This window comes from Amblyomma maculatum, chromosome 2 (genome assembly GCF_055883805.1).
Source record: "Amblyomma maculatum isolate TAMU_Amacu chromosome 2, ASM5588380v1, whole genome shotgun sequence".
Classification (NCBI taxonomy): Eukaryota; Metazoa; Arthropoda; class Arachnida; order Ixodida; family Ixodidae; genus Amblyomma; species Amblyomma maculatum.
In genome coordinates, this window is record NC_139345.1 from 202,817,610 (window position 1) to 202,844,209 (window position 26,600).

The 26,600-nt window shown below is 46.6% G+C and overlaps 1 protein-coding gene across 1 annotated transcript in view; it reads right to left on the reverse strand.

Annotated features, from left to right (window-relative positions):
• LOC146201088 (tachykinin-like peptides receptor 86C) overlaps positions 1 to 26,600 on the reverse strand; it is a 334,303-nt gene that overhangs the window by 245,140 nt on the left and 62,563 nt on the right. The window lies entirely within an intron of this gene.

Genomic DNA, 26,600 nt, shown 5'->3' on the forward strand with positions numbered 1-26,600 from the left:
CAGCGACGGTAGTAATGAAGAGAGCGCATCTTCCCGCAACTCAATTTGTCTGCAGCAAGCCACCGAAACAACACGGGGCATGCCTTTCATGTCCACCGCCCCAGCAGCCAACGTCACCGGTGTTCTTTCGCTGACTCACGCGAGGGGGCGGCGCACTAGGGCCGCACTTCTAAAGACTTCAAGGGACGACTAATGAATGAAAGCCGGTGTCCGTTGCCACCGTTAAGTGGGGCTGAGGTGTTTGTCTTGTTTTAACGGACACTGATAGGGTTCGCGTAGGCCTATCTGGCACGTCGAGTCCCTTCGTTCAGAGTCGTTGAATGAATGCAATACACGCTTTTTTTTGTTATTCCTAGAGAGCCCGGGTTTCATGTCGACGTTCACATCACGTCGTGGAAACCACAGGCTTGCACGTGGATTTGTTTTCAACGAAGAAAAAAGGCGAATGTCATTCCAGCGCCGCTGTAGAGTTTTGAAGGCACCAGTCCCCAATTACTCAGAAATGAGGAGTTGATTAAACCGAGCTTTGGAGAGAAATAAAGTAAATTTCGACTTTGTAATAACATGTAACCTGGAAGAGAGACAGGCAAGTACATTCCTAGTGCACTTCTTTACTAGGCGATCAGAAGTAGCGAAGCTGGATACAAAAGCAAATTTTCTTCCTTAAACCACTGTTTTGTTAATTTTTGACGCCGACCTTGCCCTGTATATACCGATAAAAATGACTGGACTCTTCGAGACTTTCCATTCACTGCAGTGCGTTCAGGATTAGCAGTATTAATAGAGCTAACAAGACCATTCTTAGAATTACGCAGTGGTTTTAGACAAGGCCACGTGCCATTAACGTAAACGATGCTCTCTTTTCTCTTTCGTATACGTACAGGAAAGAGCTTCTGTTTCGAAGTTTGAGCAATGACACTTTATGATGTTCTTATGGCGGGTCAGCATCGTTCACAGCTTCTGATTTCAGAGGAAGTAATCGTTATGGCTCACTGCAGGTAAGAGAAAACACGAGTGCCCCATTTTTTGTAAAAAATATTTGTCAATATTTACCAAGACGCTACTGTGTCTGGTGGTAAAAAATGCGCGCTTCGTGTTTGAAAAAAAAAGTAACTATAATTTGCGCTGAATCGATTTTCTGGAATTCAGTTTCAGACTGACAGATGACGCAATAATTGACGTGCACGGCATCGCTAGCTTGCTGTAGAGTAGCAGCTGCACCGAGCCGCGGCAGAAAATCAACAATGCACAGGCGTGGTACGTGAGCATCGCCGTTCTGATAGATGCTTTTCTCCCTTGTGTGAGGCCTGGTCCTTTCTAACAAAGCACTGTTTGTTCACAATCGATGCCGAAATGCGAGACACACTTAAAGGGTGTCTACAGAGCGTAAAGAAAGCCGATGGTACCGATAGATATCAAATCGCTATTATCACCTCGAAAACATTTTCTATCTAACATATGTAGCACAAGACATGTTAGTGATTGAAACTCGTTTTCACTCAACTGATACACGGAGCCGAGAGAGAAAAAGCGAAGTGAACAGACCGACACCATTGCGTGCCCAATAATGCGACTAGTAGCCAATCCGAATCAGTCATGCACTTTTTGTTTAGCTGCCTGTCCTCCCACAAGGCTCGACCAATGAGGAGCGAGAACAAACAAACAAAAAACAAACAAACAAAGAAACAAAATGTATTACTCCACCTCGCGTCGTGACTTAGTGCCTTGGTTGCCCTAAGGGAATTTTAGAGTGACAAAGCCATACTCGAAGGAGTTGGCGGCTTTGACATTTTTTAACGCGAAAGCGTTACTTCGCTATGTTCACAGATTTCTGTCCGCAGACCGTGTCCGCAGACCGCGTCCGCAAATTCGTGTCCCCAACAGTTGTGGGTAATTGAGAAGTGGTAGAGGTTAATGAGTGGTGTCAGTCGATAGAGCGTGGCGTAATGTTGGGTGCAAATAATAATTAGGCCAATATAGTTAACTATTTATAGGCAAAATACGTAACATCATATCCGCAGCAGTTGTGACTAATTGAGAAGTCGTAGAAGTTAATGAGGGGTGTGAATCGCTAGAGGGTGATGTAAAGTTGTGTGGAAAAAATAATTAGGCCAATAGGTTAATAATTAGAGGCAAAAATTGAGAAAGTAAAGGCGAGAATGGTCTCATTAGCGAAGAGAGACTGAAAACTTTATTTCAAAACGAAAAAGAAAAAAGGGGGGGGGGGGCAGTGAGTGAAGTCTTCATTTCAAGACCACAGTGGCCTGGGCGGCCGCTCTTGCCTGAGTTACCAACCTATGCTGGGTCGCTAGATCAGAGCATAGCAGAGTGGCCTCCCATTGCGCCTCCGAATGGTGTACAGTCCAGCCCACTTATAACAGCCGCAGATATAACGAACGCTCGCTTAGTACGAACGAGGGCGGTGCTACCGTCAAAATATATATTGGGGCAATGGCACAATGTCTCCCATAGAACGAACTGTAGTGGCCTCAACACTCGGTTATAGCGAACGCGAAGCTGTCGGGTCCCCGTAGTTGACTGAGCCGGCGGTGTTTGGCGCGGTTTCGCTCGACTGCGAACACGCGGCAGGCGAATTTCGCGCACTTTGTGTTCCCCTGACACGACGCGAACACAGAGCGCACGAAGCGTCCCCCGGCGCTCCTTTGCGGGTAAAATAAAGTAAAAAAATAAAAAGCGCGCGTTGAAAAATGAAAACGAAAAAGCGCGCGCGCGCGATGATGAAAGAGAAAGTGGCTGCGCCCGCTTTGCTGTGATGCATCCACGTGATCTGCGTCGGCCAATCCGGAAAGTCAGGCGCCTGCTCTACCGGCTCAAACCGGTTCTCCATTTGTTGCTCCGTTGCCACCCCGCGCTGAGGGCATTGCGCCGTCGATTCTTTCTGCGCGATGGCACTGCGCTGACATCGTCGCCGCATCCGTGCCTTTCCCAGATCGGAGAGTTGAAGGCTGCCTCAACGCGCGAGTCCAAGGGCTTGACTTGCACCTGGTGCGATGGAGGACTGTACGCCGACCTCTTCAGGTGCTAAAAGGAAAGCTGTCGACATCGCAACGAAGATCGCCATTGTTAATGAACTTGCTCAAGGTGAAAAAAACTTCGAACTCGTCAAGAAGTACGGACTGTCGAAATCGACCATTTCAACCATTGCTGAGGGCAGGGAAAAGATTCTTGGTGCTACCCTGAATGCCGACCCGACGACTAGAAAGCGCCTTCGGAAGGCGACCTACGCGGACGTTGAAGACACACTGCTGAAGTGGTTCGCTGACGCCGAGTCTCCCAACGTTCCGATCAGTTGACCGCCAATGCACTCCAAGGCTAAAGACTTCGCCTTCCTTTTGGACTTTCCCGATTTCAGCCCAGGCAATGGATGGCTGCACCGGTTTAAGGCTCGTCACGAAAATGTTTTCAAGGCGGTCGTCGGCAAAGCCGCGTCTGTAAACAACGAGGACGTCGATGCATGCCTTTCCGACAACCTCCCAACAATCACAAGCTATGCTCCACGGGACGTTTACAATGCCGACGAAACTGCGTTGTTTTATCAGATGTTGCCATCTAAAACGCATGCCTTGAAAGGCGACAAGTGCGCAGGAGGGAAGAACAGCAAGTTGCGCATAACCGTTCTTCTGTGTGTTAAGATGGACAGCAGTGACCGGCGGCTACCTTTTGACATTGGCAAGTCACGTAAGCCGCGATGCTTTGGAAGCTACGTGCCCGTACGCTACAGGAACAATACAAAAGCCTGGATGAGTCGTGACTTATTTGCCGAGTTGCTTGTCGAGTTCGAACGCGACATGGCACGAAAAAACAGGAAGGTCCTGCTCGTGCTGGATAACTGTGCGGCGCACCATGTGCAGTCTTCCTTGAGTGCGGTGACAGCGCTCTTTTTGCTTCCCAATGCAACCTGCAAAATTCAGCCGCTGGATATGGGCATCATTCATGCGTTCAAGGTGTGCTACCGGCGGCGCGTCATCCAACGCTTGTTGATCGCGATTGATGCTGCCATGCCAGTTCGCATCAGCTTGCGTACCGCCGTAAACATGTTGGAAGCGGCGTGGATGGAACTCACCGCGGAGTGCATAGCCAATTGCTTCCGCAAGGCGGGTTTTATGGGCCCAGGCACCGAGGACGCCATAGATCGCCCACCGCAAGGCCGGTCGCACGAGGACTTGTGGCAGCGCGTCGTTGACACGCAGCTGGCCGGACCTGACGTTGCCTGGGACGATTTCGTCTCTGCTGATGACGACGCCGACATTGCGGAGCCATGCAGAGACGGAGCTATTGTGCGTGAAGTGCGAGCCCTTCCTGACTGCCCAGAGACCGACGAGGACGATGACGAGGATGCTCCGCTGCCGCCGGTTGCTGTGAACGCTTCAACCGCGATCGGTTACATTGCGTCGCTTAAGGAACTCGTGTGCAGCAGAGGCCTTGGCGATGAGCATATTACCGCGCTGGAAAAATTAGAAACGCCAGTGATGTGATCAGCTTTGAAGCAGCAGACATGCATCACGGACGTTTTTCAAATATAAAGTTAACTTTCGTCTCGCCTGCTCTTTTTGCCCGTATTATAGGTGGTCCACTTACTACGAACTTTGGATACAACGAACAAATGCCGCGTGACGATCAAGTTCGTTATAAGTGAGCTGGACTGTATGTTTATTTCTGCAGGTTTGGGGCCCGTGCACCCCCATGGGACATGGTAGGCGGTGGGCTGGTCCTTGCACCAAGGGCATATGTCTGCGTAGTGTTCTGGGAAAATTATGCTGTATTGATGCTGGTTGGGGTAAGTGTTGGTTTGGAGCTGTCTTCATTCCCGCATTTCCTGTGCATTTAGCCCCTTGTGGGGAGGGGGTAAATCCTACGTTGTTCTCGTAGGTACTTAAGTCGCGCTCCGTAAGCCGCGCGGACAGGAATGCTAGTTATGAGATCGGGAATGGTGGCCGCTCGGTTTGTGTGACCTCGAGCTAGCCTATCCGCGATCTCATTACCTTCCAACCCGGAGTGCGCCGGGACACAAGTGATCTGATGTTTGAGCAGTGAATCTGTAGCCAATGGGTTATTGTGAAGCGAGCTAATTTTCTAGGTATTCTGCCTGCAAGAAGGAGCCGACATGCCGCTCGTGAGTGTCGTGTGATGATGAATGCGGCGTCATATTCATTATCATTATCATCCTCAGCCTGACTATAACCACTGTAGGACGAAGGCCTCTCTCATATTCCTCCAATTAACCCGGTCCTGTGCGAGCTGCATCCACTTGCCCTGCGAACGTCTTAACCTCATCCGCCCATATAATTTTCTGCCGCCCCTGCTACGCTTTCCTTCCCTTCGAATCCAGTTTGTTGCCCTAAGCGACGATTGGTTATCCTTTCTTCGCGCTACATGTCCTGACTATGCCTTTTTCTTCCTCTTGATTTGCACTAGAATGTCAGTGACTTGAGTTGTTTCTCTGACCCACTTTGCACGTTTCCTGTCTCTTAACGTTATCCCTACCATTTTTCTTTCTATATAGTCCTCTGCGTTGTCCTTAACTTAAGTGGAACCCTCTTTGTCAGCTTCCATGTTTCAGCCCCATAGGCAACCTGCAGTGGCCAGGCGGCGCTAGTGGAGTGCAGCGTTCAGCGCCGCCAACGGCGGCGCCGGCTAATCTGAGGCGGCCGGCGCGGTCGGGTTGCATTCGCCGTTGTACGGCGGGAATCATCTCGGCTCTCATATTCTGCGGTTTTAAGGCAATCAAATGCCTTCAGAGCTACTTCCGAAAACCAATACTGGCAAAAGGACACCGCCTGTTCGAGAATGGTCATGTTTAGAACGTGAATTGTGTCGACGTCACCGCGAAGTGTGCGCCGCTCGCGACGGAACACCCGCGCGCACAACTTTGAATTTCGCGTGAGTAGACCGAGATTTTCTTTTTTTTTGTAATGAAATTCATTGCCTTAAGGCATCAGTCGGATATGTGATGATGAATTAAGAAATTAATAAATTAATGAAAATATTGAAAGTGCAGAGAAAACGAGAAGAGATGGATCGCCGTTTCTTCTTTTTTTTTTTGCTCTTGCTGTTTGATTACAGCAGCATAACAATTTTCTCGCGGTTGCGCTTTACAGTTTAATACCATGACGAACACGTTTGTTCGTGGTGCACCTTTAGACAGTGCCGCGGAGGTTACAGGAGGCATGGTGCTGTACCCGTTACGGATATCGTGGCGATTGCAAGCACTGTGTGGTTGTAGCGTGCGTCATCAACGAAAACTGCAGCATTTGGCCACCGAGGCCCCGGCCTCCGTCCCATAGGTCTGCGTGTCGGGGGCGGGGAGTAGGGGGCCTCCTATTTCAGTGGAAAAATGAAGTTCTTAACAACAACAATGGCATGCATTTTATACCTCCGTACCACAAGCTTGGGGAAAGCCGGCGGGAAATGCTGGTACTCAAGGCAAAGCTTCCGTAAATGAGGTCGCTAGAGTTAGGATTTTTTACGGTTGCTACTAATGATGGAACGGTCTATCGACTGGGACAAGAAGCTCTTCAGTAGCTTGAGCAGCCGGTGCAAGAAATGTTTGGCGCGGAACGATAGAATGAAGTTCCATGCTCCGCGACACAGTATCACGGGCCTCCACTCTCCGCCACTTCGACTTTTTCAGCGCCTTAAGAACTATTTTACAGATAAATATGCTTATCCAAATCTGTAATTGGAAGTTTTGAACATATTTTGGCTTTGAGGTTCCTAATAGACACCGCATTAGAAATGCGGTTCACAGATCCACGAGCATTTTTTTTTTAATTTCGCCTCCGATGAAACGCGGCTGGAATTCGATGCTGCGGCTGCGCGACTTTGTTGCTTTTCTGGACATTACGTCCTTTAAAATGACAATGCCACTCGATCCTGCACAGCATATACTAGTACACGCCAGATTTTACAGCGCGGAGCGCGTACTTAGAGTGCCCCAACCAGCGTGCGACTCCCGAGTCAGAAGTTTATAGCGTTTCTTCCGCTCAATGGGCAATGGTCTTATTTTAGCTCCTTGGCGTCTGTACGCCACTGGCCCCATAACAAAACGAATTTCAGTTACATTACTCTCTCACAGCCAATATTCCCTTCTCTCATTATTCTCTTCAGGTTCTCCCAGCAAGCGGTACGCTTGGGTTTCCTTCGCGATTGTGGCAGTCTTTCTCGCCGCCCCTGCTCTTATTTTTATTCTTGTTCACATCCGTAGTAGCCGAAGTCTCGCACGAGACCCCTGAAGTCACTAAATGAGTAAATCACACTCACTGGGATAACAAAACGCGAACGCAGAAGGAACACAGCGGCCGCAACATACACGGCGTCAGCTTCTGCGCCGCCTCAGTATTAGCTCCCGTCGGCCGCCAGGTGTCACCACATGTCTCAGCAAACTCCATTGCAGGTTGCCTATAGGTGAGTACAGGTAAGATGCCACTGTTGTATACTTTCCTCTTGAGCGATACCGGTAAGCTGATAGTCATAATCTGGGAGTGCTTGCCAAATGCACTCCGTCCCAATCATATTCTCCTTGTTATTTCCCTTTCATGGTCCGGATCTGCGGTTACTACCTATCCTAAATAGACGTATTGGCCTACTACTTGCAGTGCTTCGCTACCTGACGTAAACTGCTGTTGCTTTCCTAGGCTGTTGAGCATTACCTTAGTCTTCCGCATATTCATTTTCAAGCCTACTTTTTTACTTTTCCTGTCTAGGTGATCAATCATTCTTTGCAATTCATCGCCCGAGTTATTTAGCAAGGCAATGTCATCAGCAAATCGCAGATTACTGAAATATTCTCCATCTACTCTTATCTCTAAATGCTCCCATTCCAAGTCTCTGAATACTTCTTCTAAGCAACCTGCGAATATTACTGGGGAGATCGTGTCATCTTGCCTAACACTTTTCTTTATAGGAATTTTGTTACTTTCTTTGTGCAGAACTTCACTTATGCAGAAATTATGCATAAGTGAACTTTATAAGTAACTTCAGTAACTTTATGCAGAACATAAGTAACTTTACGCAGAACTTAGTATTTGTATCAAATACTAAAATAGTTAATTAAATCAGTGAATTAGGGTGACGTCAAAGATGTGACGTCACGCAACCGGAAGTAGAGCCGAAAAAGGGCGTAGGAAGGGATTGGCGCTCAATTTGAAAGTACCAATAACTAAAGTAGTTAATTAAGGCACTCAATTAAGGTGACGTCAAGGATGTGACGTCACACTACCGGAAGTAGAGCCGAATAATGGTATAGGAAGGGATTGGCGCGCAATTTGAAAGTACCGAAGACTAAAATGGGCAAAGAAGAAGTCAATTATTGCGACGTCAAGGATGTGACGTTACGAAACCGGATGTAGAGCTGGAAAAGGGCATAGGAAGGGATTGTCGCTCATTTAGAAAGTACCGAAGACTAAAAGTCGTAAACAAGACGTGAATTATAGTGACATCAAGGATGTAACGTCACGCAACCGGAAGTAGAGCCGAAAAAGGGCATAGAAAGGGACTGGCACGCAATTTGAAAGTTTTGAAAGTACCAATAAATAAAATGAATTAAAAAGAAGTGAAATAATGTTACGTAGAGAATGTGACGTCACGCAACCGTAAGTAGAGCCGAAAAAGGGCACAGGAAGGGATTGGCGGCAATTTGAAAGAACCAAAGACTAAACTGGGTAAACAAGAAGTGAAGTAATTAACTAGAAGCAACCAGATGCAACCAATAGCCGCATCCGTGATTTCGCATTACTCCGATGCGTATTCTTCAGTGCTCTTTAGTTTTTTTCTGCAATGCGTTTTGATGTCTGTCAAAGCATGGTAACAGAAACAAAAAGAAAAGTCGTGGCTCAGTGGTACGAAGCGCGGACTTCTTGGCTCGTTTTATGAGGGTTTGAGGCTCGACACTTTGGGAAGAGTTTTTTTATTTTACATTTTGTTTCTCTCTTTTTTTTATTTAATAATCACTAGGTACAAATTCAGAACGCCAGCTGCATGTAACTGGCAATTTTAAACCAAACTGAAATGACTAAGTTAAAAAATCTAGTGCAGTTCACTTTTTTCGTAGAAAACGCAGTGCAATGTGTTGCTGTCAGGCGTGCTGAGTGGTGCTGTTTTTCGAAATTCAGTGCCGTTTTTGCATGCTGCACGCAATGAATAATTAATAGTGTGATGATAGGGTTTAGTGCGGCGTCGATTATTCGGAACAGCTTTGTCTGGAGGCTATGCAACATTGATTGGAGATGTAGCTGACATTCTGGGACATCGAACTCAAGGAGTGGTGTAGTTTATTAGTGCATTTTCCACTGCAGTTGATATTCTTATCGTGAGAATACAACGACAAACAATCATTGCTTGTGAAGAGGGTGAACGATGGGCTGAAGAAGCTTGCTGGCCTAGCAGCGAAAACCGGACACAGGAGCAGCTGGAGAAAATCAGAGAACAAAGTCACTCTGTTTTAAAGAACGCAAAAGAAAAAGCAATCTGTTTGAAAAATAAAACGCTTGCATCCTGTACTAAAATATCCACCAACACTCTATTTGGTCTTCAATTTATCATTTTTTTTTAAATTTTCGACAAACTACATTCCGATGCAGAAGAGGATCGCGAACAGGTACCACAGTCTTGGCAGCGCTGACTGCTATGTATGAAACGGTGTATACACACATCGCCATGTCCTTTCCGCGGCGTGTACCGCTCCTTCCTCACAGCGGTCTTTGGCGATCGAACCACTGATAACCCCCTACTAGCAATGTCACGCGTGTCTGCGGTTATTTTAGGGTAGCATTCGTTCGAAAGACCGGCGCCAGTGGCCGCCGGCAGCGGCTATGAAGAAAAAAAGGATCACTTGCTAATTATCAGCTAAGTAAGCGCACCATTTTTCCATGTAATACGCTGGTAATGAGGGCTTCTGGAGTGTTTTCAATATATAAACGAATAAATTAAAGAAATCAAGCACAAATGCAGTCATCGAAAATAAAAATAAAATCTTAAAAAATATATACTCTGGCCCCTCACGGGGAAAGAACAGTGGAGGGTGAAGCTTTGAACAAACTTGCAATGCATATACCTTGTTTACATGGACTGACAGCCGTTAAAAACTCAAAACGGAGAAAGGAAAGTTCTCAGCTTTGCTTTCGCCATCAGTTCTTACGAAGAATGGGGTTGAGTGAAAGATTCGGGGCCACAATTGGTTCCCCAAAGCGGGCTGTCTTCTGATAAAGGGTAAAGTGGCATGTGAGCTACTGAATAATATATAGTATGGTTTCCAGTTAGGCTGAAAAAAGTCGCATGAATTTAAAGTGCTATAGTCTACTCTATGACTTGCAAAAATAAATCAGACATTATTGCTGTCATCCACAGGAATCGCCGTGTTGGTAGTTGTTAGAAAAGTATGGGGAGACTTAAGTCCCTTTAAGAATGGAATTTAATGGCATCAGATGCAATGTTCCTGTCATATGTTTCTCCCAGTGCCGCCCAACATGACCATTGTTACGTTTTTTACTTCTTTGTTTCCTATAGTACACTTTCGAGGTTTTGTATCGAACCTACCACAACGCTTTCGAGTTTGACCATGTGATCATGTCGTTAAACACTTCGGTGTCTATTTACAACTCGGCAGTTAATTGCCATCTGGTAGTGCTTCTGATGTCACTTGGTCGGAAAGTTTCCTTTAGACACACAAGGGGGGTGTCAAACCTTGATTCGCAATCACTTTTGTTTTGCTCAGGGCGAGGAATTTTGCCTAATATCTGAGGAAGAAGAGCTTGCATACGCGAAGGGGCACGTCATCTATATTTGGCGTGTGATAAAACTGAATTCGACGCTAAATTAAATGCGGCGAACACAACGACGCCCAGGCTTCAAAGCACAAATGCCAGGGCGGAATAATGGAAAGCGTCTAGTAATACGATGGCACCACACGGTAACACCTAATTGAAGCCTCAGCCGTCTAGTTAGATGATGATATACAACACCACGGCGCGAGTCCTTAAGGATTCGGGATATCCAGTTACATTACTGCACTGGATTCCCGTACAAAGAACCCCTCAGAAAACGACTTCTAAGATCGGAGGTCGTTAATTTTTTGCGTACGTCGCCTCGATTGAGCACTTACGTGGGGACCCGACCAAATGCTTCCCCTTTGTGTGCAGCGAACGTTTTACACAGCCCTAATGGAATAACAATGACCACATGGTTTCAGCGTAGTGCCAAATTGTGTAGCGATTCGGCGCGATGTGTGCTCTAAATGTTTGAAAAACGCCTTCGAGAAATGCAGAATTAGCCCAGAGCCAGAAAACTATTCGATCTTGCGAGTTGTTGAAAACCTGCGTGAGCCAAGGAAGTGCTCACGGCCAACCTGTCTTGGAAATGTGAGTTCAAAGTGCCTGTCTTCTATGGGTAATTCAGGCGCTAAATACAAATAATACCGCTTCCAAAAGTTTCTTAGCCACTTTAAACAATGAAAAAAAGTGAAACTTCCAGTTTTGGCTGCGTATGTCTCTTTTCGTGCTGGCTAGCTGCAGGCATTGCTCATTCAGCTGGCATTTCTCTGATCTTGCCCTCTCCACAATAACATGTGAAATACGACGACTTTTAACTGCAAGTGTTGAGCGGCTCGTGCTGTAGAAAATTTAGTGCTGCCTGTCGCAAATAGTGATTCGAGGTTCTGCAAATGAAGTCGCGAAATTAGACCAGAGTAAAAAAGAAGTCAGGTTTGTTGAGGAGGTTCAGGTTATAGGTAGTTCAGAAAATATAAATATTGCAATAAAATAAAATGGAGCCACATCGAGTGTTGGGGATCAATCCCAAGCACCCTGCATGTCGAAAAAGCAAGCTGCACATAGGCCACGAAGATTCGTTCACACAAGCGTGTCCCAGGAATGTCTAGAAAATTTGCTGTGGTGTGTGGGAGCATGAGCTCTGCAGTGGCTTAGAATAAATAAGAACAAGTGATTGCACTTCAGTCTTAGAGTGAAAGTTACATAACCTTGAATTTTTTGAATACCTTTCATCTTTTGCTGTTGTTAGATCCTCAGATTACCGGCAGCGTTGTCAGCATGAAAATCAACTCGTTTCACCATCGAAGCCGCGTAAATATCAAGCCGAATCTGCGCTGTGATGGCATATCGAGCGGCTGCCGATAATGGTGCCTTCGTATAAGGTGCAGTGGTGTATGCATCGTCTGATGCTGTGCCTGTGAGGCGCAGTCTTCCTACCTTTGGACATCTTGGTTACAGCTCTGTTTGCGCTCCTTATGAAAGGATGGCATTGAAAAGGCGGTCCTTGCCACCTTGTCGGTGCATGCAGGGTCAGCATATATATTGTTACGGTACGTAGTGAAAGAGACGATGACGAAGTGCTGGGCTAGTAGAGAAAGACGACGCTGCAGCTACGTCTGGTTCTCCTGTGAGTGTGTCCCTGACGGTGAACTGTTGCGGCTACGACGTACCATCGCCTCCTAATATCTCGACGTGCCTCGTAACATCTTGGTGGAGCTGCTGGGTTAGACACCAATACCAGAAGCTGGATCTCCGTAGTGGCCGCCAACTTGGTGCTAGCACTATGGAGTCCGACGCAGCTACCTCTACAGCGGCGCAACCAGCGCCCACTGTCGTCGTTGCGCAGCCTCGTGATCCGGGAACCTTTTGCGGCACCGATGACATCGACGTCGAAGACTGGCTTGCTATGTACGAGCGAGTCAGTAAGCACAACCGATGGGACGCAACGTTGATGCTTGCAAATGTCATTTTCTACCTGGCAGGTACGGCGCGCGTCTGGTTCGAGACGCACGAAGATCTAACATCCTGGGACATGTGCAAAGAGAAGCTTCGGGATCTCTTTGGCAAGCCAATCGGACGCAAGCTCGGCGCTAAAAAGGACCTGGCATCGCGAGCACAGTCGTCGACCGAATCATATCTGTCGTACATACAAGACGTACTAGCTCTATGCCGCAAAGTGAACAGCGCCATGCCCGAGTGTGACAAGGTGGGCCACATATTAAAGGGCATTGCTGACGACGCTTTTAACCTTCTATTTTGCAAAGATTGTACGACGGTCGACTCCGTCCTCGAGGTATGCCGGCGGTTTGAGCAAGCTAAACATCGCCGCATTGCTCCCCGCTTCGACCGCTTGCCAAACGCAGTTGCTACGTCTTCGTGCGAAGATCTGCCAACACTGCAGCAGCCGTCCCATGAGCCAAACTTGACCAGGATCGTTCGCAGAGAGCTGGAGGCAATGGCCCCCGTCGCATTCACACCTCAGCCGGCGGATGCTGCTATAGCACTGATCCAAGCTGTCGTTCGGCAAGAATTCGCGAACGTGGGCCTTAATGCGAGCGTAAGCCACAGCTGTGGTCAGCCGTCCGCACAGCCATCTGTCCAGCCCACCATTCCGGTGGTAGCTGCTGCGGCTCCGACTGCGCGCTTCCCGACGCGATACCCCGAATCTACCCGACGCTACCGCAACCCAGAAGAACGGCGGACCTTCGACAACCGACCCATCTGCTTCAACTGCTCACGTTCCGGCCACATTTCCCGCCATTGCCGCAGCCGTTGGGTTCCGCCACCTCGACCTCGCTACTATCATGATCGCAGCACCGCCTACGGACCACACCCAACCCCTCACCGTGATATGCCCTCTCGTGACTTTAACCCGCCATCTCCGCGCATGTCCAGCCTATCGCCGTCTCCCCAGACCCGCCGTTCCCGCTCGCCCCTACCTCACCATTCCTCGTCCCCTCACTTCTCTGGCCCGCTCCCTGAAAACTGATCAATGCAGCTCCCGGAGGTGAAGTTGCATTGACGACCCGGCCCGAAAATCCTCTGCTGACCCTCGCTCATCGCCGCAATCTTCTAGATATTTGTGTAGATGGTGTGCCTGTTACCGCCATCATTGACACTGGTGCCCAAAGTTTCGTCTTCAGCTCTTCGTTTCGCCGCCGACTCAAAAAAGTTGTCACACCCGCCTCTTCATCAGCCGTTCGTGTCGCCGACGGAGGCGTCGCTGCCGTCGCGGGACTTTGCACTGCGCGCGTGAGCATTTGTGGTCGAACTACCCCTGTGCTCTTCACTGTAATTGACAGCTGCCCTCACGATGTGATCCTCGGCATCGACTTTTTAACGGTGCAGTCTGCCCTGATTTGTTGTTCAAGTGGCCTCCTTCGCTTAGACCTGCCTTTCTGCTCCGACCGCACAGATATCAAGCCACGCCTCTGCTCCGCCGAGTTTGTTCGCCTACCGCCCGAAGCTGCCATGTATGTTCCTTTGGCTCTGTTTCCTGCTATTCCTGATGGTACATACGTCACTTGTCCAATCACCGATGTTGTTCTCCACCGTAACGTCATACTCCCTCACACTGTCCTGACCGTCACGGATAACAGAACCTATCTTCCCGTCCTTAACTTTAGCCGCTCTGTCCAAGTTTTGCCTCATGGCATTGCACTCGCTGACTTGCTTCCGTTGGCTGACTGCGAAGTTTCTGCCCTCAAGCCTGTGCCTCTGTCTGAACCCCCCGTATCAGCTTCTCGTTCGACCCTTTTTACTCTTATGATAGCACCGGATTTGACACCTCAGCAAGCCGGTGCTCTCTCCGACCTTTTGCTTTCGTACAAGGATATTTTTAATTTTGCCGACCGACCTTTGGCCCAGACATCTGTCGTTACCCATCGCATCAATACTGGTGATGCCAGCCCTATTCAAAGAAGGCCTTATCGAGTATCTCTTGCTGAGCGCCACGTGATACAGAAGGAGGTCGACAAGATGTTGACAAATAATATTATTGAGCCTTCTTGCATTCCCTGGGCGTCTCCTGTCGTTTTAGTCAAAAGAAAGATCAAACTTGGAGATTCTGTGTAGATTACCACCACCTCAATCAGATCACTAAAAAAGACGTTTATCCGCTCCCGAGAATTGATGACGCCCTCGACTTGCTTGCATGGTGCCAGCTATTTTTCCTCGATCGACATGCGTTCCGGCTGCTGGCAAATAGCTGTCGACAAACGGGATCGAGAGAAAACCGCATTTGTCACCCCTGACGGACTATACCAATTCAAGGTCATGCCATTTGGCCTCTGTAACGCTCCTGCGACCTTCGAGCGCATGATGGACTAGCTTCTCCGTGGCTTCAAGTGGACAACGTGCTTATGCTACTTAGATGACGTTGTCGTTTTCTCTCCCACGTTCACAAGTCACCTTGAACGGCTTTCTACGATACTGGCAGTCTTTCGCCGCGCCGGTCTTCAACTCAACGCAAAAAAATGCAGCTTCGGCCGCCGCCAGATCAAAATCGTGGGACATTTGGTTGACGAAAATGGTGTGCAGCCCGACCCTTATAAAGTTCGTGCAGTCCCCGAGTTCCCTACACCACGTAATACAAGTGATGTGCGAAGTTTTCTCGGGCTCTGCTCCTACTTCCGTCGCTTCATTCGGAACTTCGCTGACCTAGCACGTCCCCTTACCTCCCTTTTGCAGAAAAACGTGAATTTCTTGTGGAGCCATGAACAAGCTCAGGCCTTCATAACGCTCGTTTCCGCGCTCACCGCTCCTCCTGTACTGGCGCACTTCGATCCGTCTGCGCGTACAGAACTGCGCACCGACGCTAGCGGACATGGCATTGGCGCCATCCTTGTCCAGTACCAGCACGGCCACTCTCGTGTGATTGCCTATGCCAGCCGCCTTCTATCTCAGTCCGAGCGCAATTATTCCATTACGGAGCGCGAATGCCTTGCACTTGTTTGGGCGTTGACCAAATTCCGCCCTTATTTGTGTGGGCGGCTCTTCAGCGTAGTGACGGACCATCATGCCTTGTGTTCGTTATCATCACTTAATGACCCTACTGGCCGCTTAGATCGCTGGGCCTTGCGATTACAAGAATACACGTTCACTGTTGTGTACAAGTCAGGCCGCCTACATCAAGACGCCGACTGCTTGTCCCGCCGCCCCGTTGACCCTCCTGAACTTCCTGACAATACTGCTGACGTCTGCGTTTTGTCCATTTCGAACTTTCTCCACATCGGCGCCGAACAGAGTCGTGATCCTTCTCTGCGCCCCATTATTGATCACCTGCGCAACGACAGCACCGATCCGCCCATTAGTATGTTTGTGCTGCTTAATAAAACATTATACCGACGCAATATGCGCCCAGATGGTGTAGACCTTTTGCTTGTTGTGCCGACACATCTACGCTCTGCTGTTCTTGCGCACCTTCATGATGCTCCTACAGCAGGGCACCTAGGAGTGTCCCGCACATACGACAATGTTCGACGGCGATTCTACTGGCCTAGCTTCTACCGCTCTGTTCGTCGCTACGTCGCCGCCTGTGAGCTGTGCCAGCGCAGGAAGACCCCGTCTCTTCACCCCAGTGGGCCCCTGCAACCACTCGCAGTTCCAACTGAGCCCTTTTCTCGAGTTGGTCTCGACCTACTCGGGCCATTCCCCACATCGACTTCAGGGAACAAATGAATTGCCGTAGCGACCGATTACGCCACCCGGTATGCCATAACCAGAGCTATCCCCACCAGCTGTGCCTCCGACGTTGCAGACTTTCTTTTGCATGACGTCATCTTGCTTCATGGTGCTCCTCGTCAACTGCTCACCGATCGCGGTCGCTGCTTCCTTTCTAAATTTCTTAATGACCTTCTGCGCTCATGCGCTACGCGCCACAACTTCACAACGGCCTACCATCCACAAACGAACGGTCTTACTGAGCGCCTTAATCGTACCCTGACCGATATGATGTCAATGTATGTTTCTGACCATAACCGTGACTGGGACATCTCTTTACCTTTCATAACAATCGCTTATAACTCCTCACGACATGATACCGCAGGATACTCTTAATTTTATCTACTCTTCGGCCGCGATCCTCTACTTCCCTTCGACACCTTGCTGCCTCTTGACGATTCCTCCTGCAGTTACGCTTCTGATGCCATTGCCCGCGCTGATGCCGCCCGTCATATTGCTCGAGACCGGCTTCGTGCGTGCCAGCGTTCTCAAAAGCACCGTTACGATCACCAGCACCGTGACGCCTACTACCCTCCTGGCTCCCTCGTACTCCTCTGGCTCCCTGCTCGACGTGTAGGCATGTGCGAGAAACTTCTGCCCCGCTACGTGGGCCCTTACCGGGTCTTGCGGCAACTTACCGACGTGACGTACGAGATTATCCCTGTGAACCGCCACTTTCCGGCAAACCATCATTCAGAAGTCGTGCATGTCGCCCGTCTCAAACCTTATATCTCGCGCTCACCTGTGTAGTCTATGCACCGGGACTGGGCTTCTTCCGCGGGGGGGTATTGTTACGGTACGCAGTGAAAGAGACGATGACGAAGTGCTGGGCTAGTAGAGAAACACGACGCTGCAGCTACGTCTGGTTCTCCTGTGAGTGTGTCCCTGACGGTGAACTGTTGCGGCTACGACGTACCATCGCCTCCTAATATCTCGACGTGCCTCGTAACAATATATATATATATATATATATATATATATATATATATATATATATATATATATATATATATATATATATATATATATATATTGTAGGGGTGTGTTTATTCGGTGAACCCAGGTGATTCCAGCCGCTCAGGGGAGACTCGCAGCGAAGCGTCAGGCGTGGCGAAAGAGCAAGGCAGCGAACAACTTCTTCGTCCTTGAGAGCGGCAGCACGCGACGCATGTCAGTGGTTATATCGATGAAGATTACCACACTACAGTTTCCCCCCGGGCAGAGAAGGAGCCATCCTGGCGACTCATGGTGCCGAAAGGACAGACGGATCGTAGTAGGGCTTGATTCGGTCCACATGAACTATTTCGCGTCCACGGCGACGCAAGTCCGCAGATGGCGTAACCGGCTCAACTACGTAGTTCACAGGAGATGTTTTTTGAAGGACTCGGTATGGACCGTGATACCGAGCAAGAAGCTTCTTTGACAGGCCGGCGGTTGTGGCAGGAACCCAGAGCCACACCAGGGAGTTGGGCGCATATGAAGGCGCCTCACCAGTGTCACGATGGTGTTTTTGTTGCCACTGATTTTCCTTTGTAAGCGAACGAGCGAGCTGACGGCATTCTTCTGCGTACTGGGCGGCGTCCGAGAGTGGCGTCGATTCAGAAACATCAGGGCGGTAGGGAAAAAGCGCGTCCATTGTGCAGGTTGGCTCGCGCCCGTAAAGAAGAAAAAAGGGAGAAAATCCGGTGGTGGTCTGTATCGCAGTGTTGTACGCGTAGGTTACGAAGGGAAGAACGTGGTCCCAGTTGGAATGAGCGTCGTTGACGTACATGGCCAGCATGTCACTCAGAGTACGGTTGAAGCGTTCTGTCAGGCCATTCGTCTGAGGGTGGTAAGAAGTAGCGGTGCGATGAATGATGCGACATTCTTTCAGTAGGGCCTCTATCATCGCTCCTCTGACCCAGCTCCTTGCCGGCAGCTCCGACCTTTCCGCCTGGACTCCAGCCTGCGATAAAGCCTTCGACACTTTACGCCGCCTTTTGGTTTCGCCGCCCATTCTGCGCCACTTTGATCCGGCTGCGCCTACGGAGATCCACACTGATGCCAGCGGTATTGGGCTTGGTGCCGTCCTTACCCAACGTAAGCCTGGTTACAGCGAGTATGTTGTGGCATACGCCAGCCGAACATTGACAAAGGCAGAATCTAATTATTCAGTCACAGAAAGGGAATGTTTGGCCATTATTTGGGCTATCGGAAAATTTCGTCCTTATGTGTATGGTCGACCGTTTTACGTTGTGACCGATCACCACGCTTTGTGCTGGCTTGCCTCTCTGAAAGACCCATCCGGTCGCCTTGCTCGCTGGGCTCTTCGTCTCCAGGAGTTTGACATTCATGTCATTTATCGATCAGGCCTAAAGCATGTCTATAAATCTCTTGTAGTAAAAAGGCTTTTTACCACAAGAGATTTATAGACGACATTTTCTTTATTTGGCAACATAGTGAGGCAGAACTTCTATCATTCATCTCTAGTTTTAATAATGTGCATGAGGCCATAAACTTTTCTCATTCTTATTCTCCGACCACTATTGCTTTTCTAGACGTGACAGTGTCAATAAAGAATGGCAAACTAATCACTGATCTATACCGGAAACCCAGTGACAGACCTCAGTACCTGCACTTCAACAGCAGCCATCTTAAATACTGGAAGACTAGCATCCCATATGGACAAGCCGTCCGCTTTAAACGGATATGTTCAGACGATCGCGACTTTGAATTTCACTGTGCCAACCTTCGTAACACCCTAATGGAACGCAAATATCCAGAGCGCCTAGTAAATGATGCAGTGGAACGAGCAAGCCTTCTTGATCGCAAAGCTCTCCTCAAAGCGGAAAAGGAACCATCCGGCCAATCACGAATCAATCTCGTGCTAACGCATTCAGCTTCAGTCCCCAACGTTGCAGGCATTTTAAAGAAACATCATAGTATTCTCATGCAAAGTGATCGTCTAAAAGAAATTTATGAGCAAGCCCCCCGTGTTGTATATCGCCGTAACAAGAACCTCAGTGATATTTTAACTTCGTCTAAAACTAGCCCCACTGCACCAATCGGCTGCCATCCTTGCAACAAGTCACGGTGCAAAGTTTGTGCACAAATGACTACATCACTGAAAGCTTTCAGCACTGCATCGAACTTATATATATATATATATATATATATATATATATATATATATATATATATATATATATATATATATATATATATATATGAAGGAAAGAAGCAGTCGGCGAGGCCAAGGAAAGCGTTGGGGATGGAACTTTTATGTCTTGTTTTTTAATGTTTGTTAGATAATCGCAGAAATCAGTAATGTAATCTGTTAAGGGAAAAGATAATTAAACACAAAGTAGAAGAAAAAACAACGTGCCGATGGTGGGAACCGAACCCACGACCTCCGAATATCGCGTCCGGTGCTCTTCCAACTGAGCTACATCGGCCGTTGTCCCCCCTGCTACTTGTTTGGGTATTTATGTTGTCTGTATACGAACCTTGAGAGTGTTCACCAGCGCCACCCTCAGCCATAGCGGCGGACGTAGAACGTCCTTTGTTACCGCCAGCGTCACGTAGAACGTGATCAAGAGCGAGGGTGAAAGCTGTGCTAGAACCCTCTTACGCTACCTATGGCTTCAAGACTGCCAGAACCGAGACCCCCGTAAGCTACAAGCAGATCAATTAAGGGGAAATGAGGGTGCTCGTTATAATACATGAAGGAAAGAAGCAAACAGTCGGCGAGGCCAAGGAAAGCGTTGGGGAAGGAACTTTTATGTCTTTTTTTTTTAATGTTTGATTAGATAATCACAGAAATCAGTAATGTAATCTGTTAAGGGGAAAGATAACTAAACACAAAGTAGAAGAAAAAACAACGTGCCGACGGTGGGAACCGAACCCACGACCTCCGAATATCGCGTCCGGTGCTCTTCCAACTGAGCTACATCGGCCGCTGTCCCCCCTGCTACTTGCTTGGGTATTTATGTTGTCTGTATACGAACCTTGAGAGTGTTCACCAGCGCCACCCTCAGCCATAGCGGCGGACGTAGAACGTCCTTTGTTACCGCCAGCGTCACGTAGAACGTGATCAAGAGCGAGGGCGAAAGCTGTGCTAGAACCCTCTTACGCTACCTATGGATTCAAGACTGCCAGAACCGAGACCCCCGTAAGCTACAAGCAGATCAATTAAGGGGAAATGAGGGTGCTCGTTATAATACTGTTATATATATATATATATATATATATATATATATATATATATATTGTCACGTGCTTCGAGGCGTCAGAAAGGAAGAAGCTGGGGAGAAGAAGACGAAAACAGAAGACACAGTGGTGTGTGCTGGTGTTCCTTGGGGGACTCGCAGCGCTTTAGACGACAAATAAACACCCCCGCTACGTGCTGAGTACGTAACAGTTGTGGTGGAGGTGCTGGGTGTGTATATATATATATATAGCAATCAGTGAGCACACGCAGGTGCATCGTCATTCACACACAGGTTCACTGCATCCCCCCCCCCTTACCAGCGCGGCATGCGATTACGATGGTAAGCAATTTCTTTTCATGCTAACGTAAGAGAAGGAGTGCTAACACATCATTCTTTGTGTCCGTGTGTTTTTACTGCTGAAAATGATTCCAGCAGGCCATTACCTACAAGCCCAACTTAAAGTTTTAACGAGTCAAATTGTCCGTTACGTCGAAATATTAAGTATCGCGAGAATGTAAATGTCGTGCAAATAAGTGGCAATATTTTTATATCAGAAAATTATATTTGCATTACCAACCTTTTTGAGACTGCAATTAGAGGGCTTACGTCATTATATTACATGGCTAGTTTAAAATATGCTAACTCTAGTTTTTTTTCGAGTGCGGGTGGCACCAATCACGACTTCGATTGGGGGTATCATGCTCATAATGGTGATCTCAGTTCAAACTATAATATTTCGAAGGTGATGTTTCTCATTCGCTAATTTATTATTTCATTGGCGTGAGATCGGTTATTTTTCTACGGAAGCTAGTTTTTTTGTCAAGCGTAGAATACACAATGATAAGCATTGTTGGAATATTTATTTAATTTTTTCGAAACAGCTGTAAGCAACGAACACTCTACTAATTTTAATCACCCAAATATTTCGGCGCAAGGAGATACGAAGAGCGCGCGAAATGGGCTGCCTCGTAAAAAAGTACTGTTACGGCATATCATAGGATAAATTGTAACAAAGAGAATTTTTTATGGTAATAGGTTGCGCTACAAGTCAAGGGATATTATACTACCGAACGGTTCTTTATCTCGAGACCTTCGCAGCTAGATGAATGTGTAAAATCGTTTGATGCTTCCACTTTTGCATCTGTTTATCTCTGTTTCCCACCACAAGATCCGGAACAGAGCATCGAAAGATAGAATTAGTCGAGAGGACATTTTGTTAGGCTCCGAAGACAGCTATTATTGCAGCATTTGCAAAAAGGGCTTACACTGAAGGAAGAACAGGAGGTGCGCGGGTGGTGGAGCCGGCCAGAAGTTGTAACGCGCCGAAGCTTGGTGTTAATGCCGCCAAGCAAGACGCCCCAGGATTATATACAGACGCAAAAAACATCTTAAGCCCGCCACGTATCAGTTCAGGTGTCATAAATTAAGCTGAAAAAATAGCTGACGATCGAACTAAGTTTGTGAGAAAGAATATGGCTGTAACATCATAATTTCTTTTAAGTAGAAAGTGCCCCCCTCCCCGACCCCTCTCCCTCTCCCCTTTTCCGTACAAACTGGCGAACGTTGTAGACTATATGTTTTTGATTGTGAATTTTGAAGTGATGTTGTGGTTCATGATCTGCAAGTGCACATCGCCTTTCTGCAAAGAATTCATCTGACTGGTTGGAAACGCCTGCGCCAGTGGAAAAGAAATAAACTTTTGAATAGTTGAAAATTCTTATTTATATGGTGAGAAAACTGCTCTGCATAGCTTACGAGCACCTCGACGTCAACGCAGGCCGAATTCAGAGTCACTGCGCACACCATGCTGACACTCATAGCGAACTCGTTCCTTAACTTCTTAGTTATCAGCGACCCAAGAGCTTCTTCTGAGACCATGTATCCGCGCGGAGGAGACATGAGATGGCTTCTCGTTCATTCTATGGGGCCACGAACTTCAATCGTCGGTACCGAGACGAATAGGCAATAATTACTTAAACAGAAATACACCCTTTTTCTCGATTACGCCCACAACACACGTCACTCTTGGTGTGCTGCACAATCTTCGAATGAAATCAATAGAATTGTTATTTTGGTCCCTCAACTCAACATTTTCTTCAGTAAGAATATTGAAGGCCTAAGTGTCATCGAAAAAATGTAAAAAGCTCTCGAGTTCAAGCTCGAACTGGTCCTGACTGGCAAACTTGACATGATGGCTCTCTCATGAGCGATCGTTGGCTGTGATCCTCAAACTACTAGAGCTATTAGCACCAGCTTTAGAAAGCGTTTACCAAATTGATGCTGACATGAGCAGTGAAACTGGTTAACTACTGTCGCAGCTATATGTATAAGTTCAGGCAAAGAGGTTCCTGTTATTACACCTGTGAATATTTTCCCGGCCACTAGCATCTCTAAACAATGCTGCCCAGGATACTACCACTACAATGGTGGATCTCTGGCCTGTGATTGAGGCAACCACGGTGGAAATTGCCGAGATTTCTGTTGAAGCTGTGCTCAAAGAAGCCTGAAATTCAAGAGGAGGCTTTTTGAAAACAGCGCTTTCATTGAAACAAAAATGAAGAGAGCATGAGCGTCCGGATACGTCAGCTATAAGAGTAACTGTATGCCTAATACTCGACAAACTTTCGTACGAGTATGTCGACCCCATTAGAAATTTCTGATTTGTTCTGCATGTGCTTGTAGCAAAGGTAATCTGGAGATAAGCCCTGCCAGCTTGCAGTAAGGCTAACAATAGATTGATTTAGATGCACAGCGGAACATCTCCTGTGGCTAAAACAGCACCCACACAATTCTTATCGTTGTTTATTGGTGTTCATCGCTTTATCGTTACGTTTTCAGAGCTGCGAGATACTATTGACCATCGCTTGCTGCTACCAGTCCCCTAAGCCGCAGTGGAACGCTCTTTTTCGGCCTTAAAGCAAGTTTTTTCGCCAGAAAAAACCGCATTCTGTTTAAATAGCTTTGCCCCTGAAAGTACGGCTTTACCAGAATCCAATGTTTCCACCGACAACTGCCTCCGTGTTTTCAGCAATTTTGTCGTGAAAAACAAAGGGGGGTAGGGTGGATAAATTGACAAAATATGGCAATCGGCCAATCAGTTCATGATATGGAGGGATGTTACGCTATGAAAACCTGGCGAATGCAACCGGTAAATGCAATGAGTGCCTTTATTTGAGGATGTTTAGTTGCTTTATAATGAATGAATACGTTATTAGTTTGTGTTTCTTAGTATCATTTTGCATTCGTTTTACGAGTTTTGTTATTTAGTGAATGGGCGGAATGGGCAAATATCTATGTTCGTACATATTCAACCAGTTGTGCACTGAAGCCGTAAAATCATATTTTAGGTGTGTCAGTGTTAGGAAAATCGCCATGGCAGGTATCGAAACTTTTGTGTACCTTCCGTGTGTATGGCCACAGTTGAGCATGGATTCGGCTTCTTGCTATGTGCGTTGAAATTATTGAGTAAATCTGTAAGGAACGCGTGTTGGCGTTTTCCATGCCTGCGCTATGCAAACGATATTGGACCGCTTTTGTTTGTGACGCCGATTGATAGCAGTCTGATGGGCGCGTTCTTCCTCAACACATTTTATGCACTCCTCTTTATTTTGATTTGTATGTTCATAAGTACAATACTCGTATCTGTGTAAAGTAATTTATCAAAATCCGCCATGAGTGTGGAATAGACCGATACCACCGACCGATCTGCGCATGCGCTGGTTTCCTGGAAGTTTGTCCGCCGCCATGTTAGTTGTAGTCCGCTGGTCAGCACGGGCACATGGCACTGCATTTCTGGAATCCCCGCTTCACACGAACTTATCGCACATTTCTCAGACTTCGCCGCCGAGAAAAATTTTTCGTCATTATTTTAGAAAATTGCGCTGACTGTTTTTTGCAAGGCACACTTTCTAACCATCCTGTTCTTTTCGCGATGGCATATACACTTTGTATGCTTGAAAAGGCATCGGCATAGCCGGCACCACATGTGGGAAATAATCGGAGGCTGATCAAAAAATATCATATTATGGTAATTTGTGGCTCTAGTGATTGATAACCGATTGCTGTGAGTTAAAGAAATAATTGTAAAAACTGAATAATTGACGAATAAAGAAATGAGAAATGAACAAATGTATTTTAAATAAGGGCGTTCAAAAGTGTAAAATTATCAGAATAAGAAGCCAATGCTTGGTGATGCTCATCAAGAAAATTCGAAGTGTGTAATTCATAAATTTTTTTAAGTAATTGAAAAAATAAAAAATTGGAAAAGGGGTTCAGAAATGTCAAAATGCTCAGAATGGTGACTGGCGACGGAAAAACATTATTAAGAGACAAGAGAGAGGTTGTTCTCAGAATTAAAAGGCGGTTCTTTATTATTGTAATTAGGAAAATATAGAGCGTGCAATTGATCAATTATTTACTTGAAAGAATTAAAAAAAAGAGAAATTGGAAAAACGGGATCGAAGGTGTTGAAATTCTGAGGATGAGAAGCCAATGCTTTGTGATGTTAGTAAAGGATATTTAGAGTGCGTAATTGATCAGTTATTTGAAATAGTCGCTAAAATGAAAAATTACAAAAATTGGGCTTGAAAGATGTCAACTTGCTCGGAAAGAAAAGTCAATACTTGATGATGCTAATTAAGAAAATTCAGACTGTGTATTTGATGAACCAATTAATTGAAATAATCGAAAAGATTAAATTAGGAACAGGGGGCCTAAAGGTGTCGGAATGATAGGAGTCAGATTCCAATGCTTGATTGTGCTAATTAAGAGAAGTTAGTGCGTGTAATTGATCAAAAATAAAATTAAACGAATTGAAAAAATTAGAATGGTAAAAGAGGGTCCAAAGTTTCAAAATGCTGAGAATGAGAAGTCGTTGCGTCAAGATGCTAACGAAGAAGTTTCAGTGTGCGTTATGAATTTATTATTTTAAATAATTGAACAAAATGAAAAATGCATTCAAATGTATACAGCTGCTAAGAATGAAAAATCAGTTTTCACTGATGCTAAGTATTAATCTCTAAATAGAAATAAAAACAAAATAGAAATAAAAACCACAAAAAATAAATATAACACAACATAAAAAATGAAAACAAGAAACATCCGTGTGTGTGAAACGCTATCGAGTCATAGTCGTAGCGGCGGAGTTGAAGTGATTCCTTAATTTTGTTTCTGTTGTTGCCGAGTGATTACGAAGTGCTATCCTATCTTTGAGCCTTGTATGAATAGTTTGAAGGAAAACGATTGTTTGGAAGTTTGTTTTAACACGCGCGAGCTTTGCGATGCGTGATACGTTGTTTTAGCTTAGTGACGAACGCCATAGGGATGCGATGGAGGTTGGCAAGAGTTTTGAATTGTGGCGCCAGTCCTTCGTGTCTTAATTTTGATCTGAATTTTGCACAAAGCCGATATTTGTTGACAGACCTTCGCAACAGTGATATCTACTGACTTCTAGCAGACTAGGTGACGTGCGTCCGCGCGAAAACGGTGAGATTTCAGAGATACCGCTGACACGGTGGAATTGTTAAAGTTTACCTGAGTTTTGGCCAGAGTGGCCAGGGTAAGTTGTTGAAAGTGTCCCGTGTAGCACGTTACGCCGATAAAAAAATAAGGTCTTGACGTACCACCATGATAATCAAGTTAATTAATCCATCAGTTGCACACTCCTCATTTTCTTAATTAGCGTCATCAAGCATTGGCTTTCTATTCCGAGAACTTTTACACCAACCAACCCCTTTTTCTTATTTATCATTTTTTAATTTATTTCAATCGACTATTGATCAGTTGCATTTTCTAAATATTTAGATAGCCTCAGCAAGCATTGGCTTTTCACTCTGAGTATTTTGACACCTTTGAACCCCCTTTTTCTAATTTTTCTATCTCCAATTCACCAAATATTCAATTAATT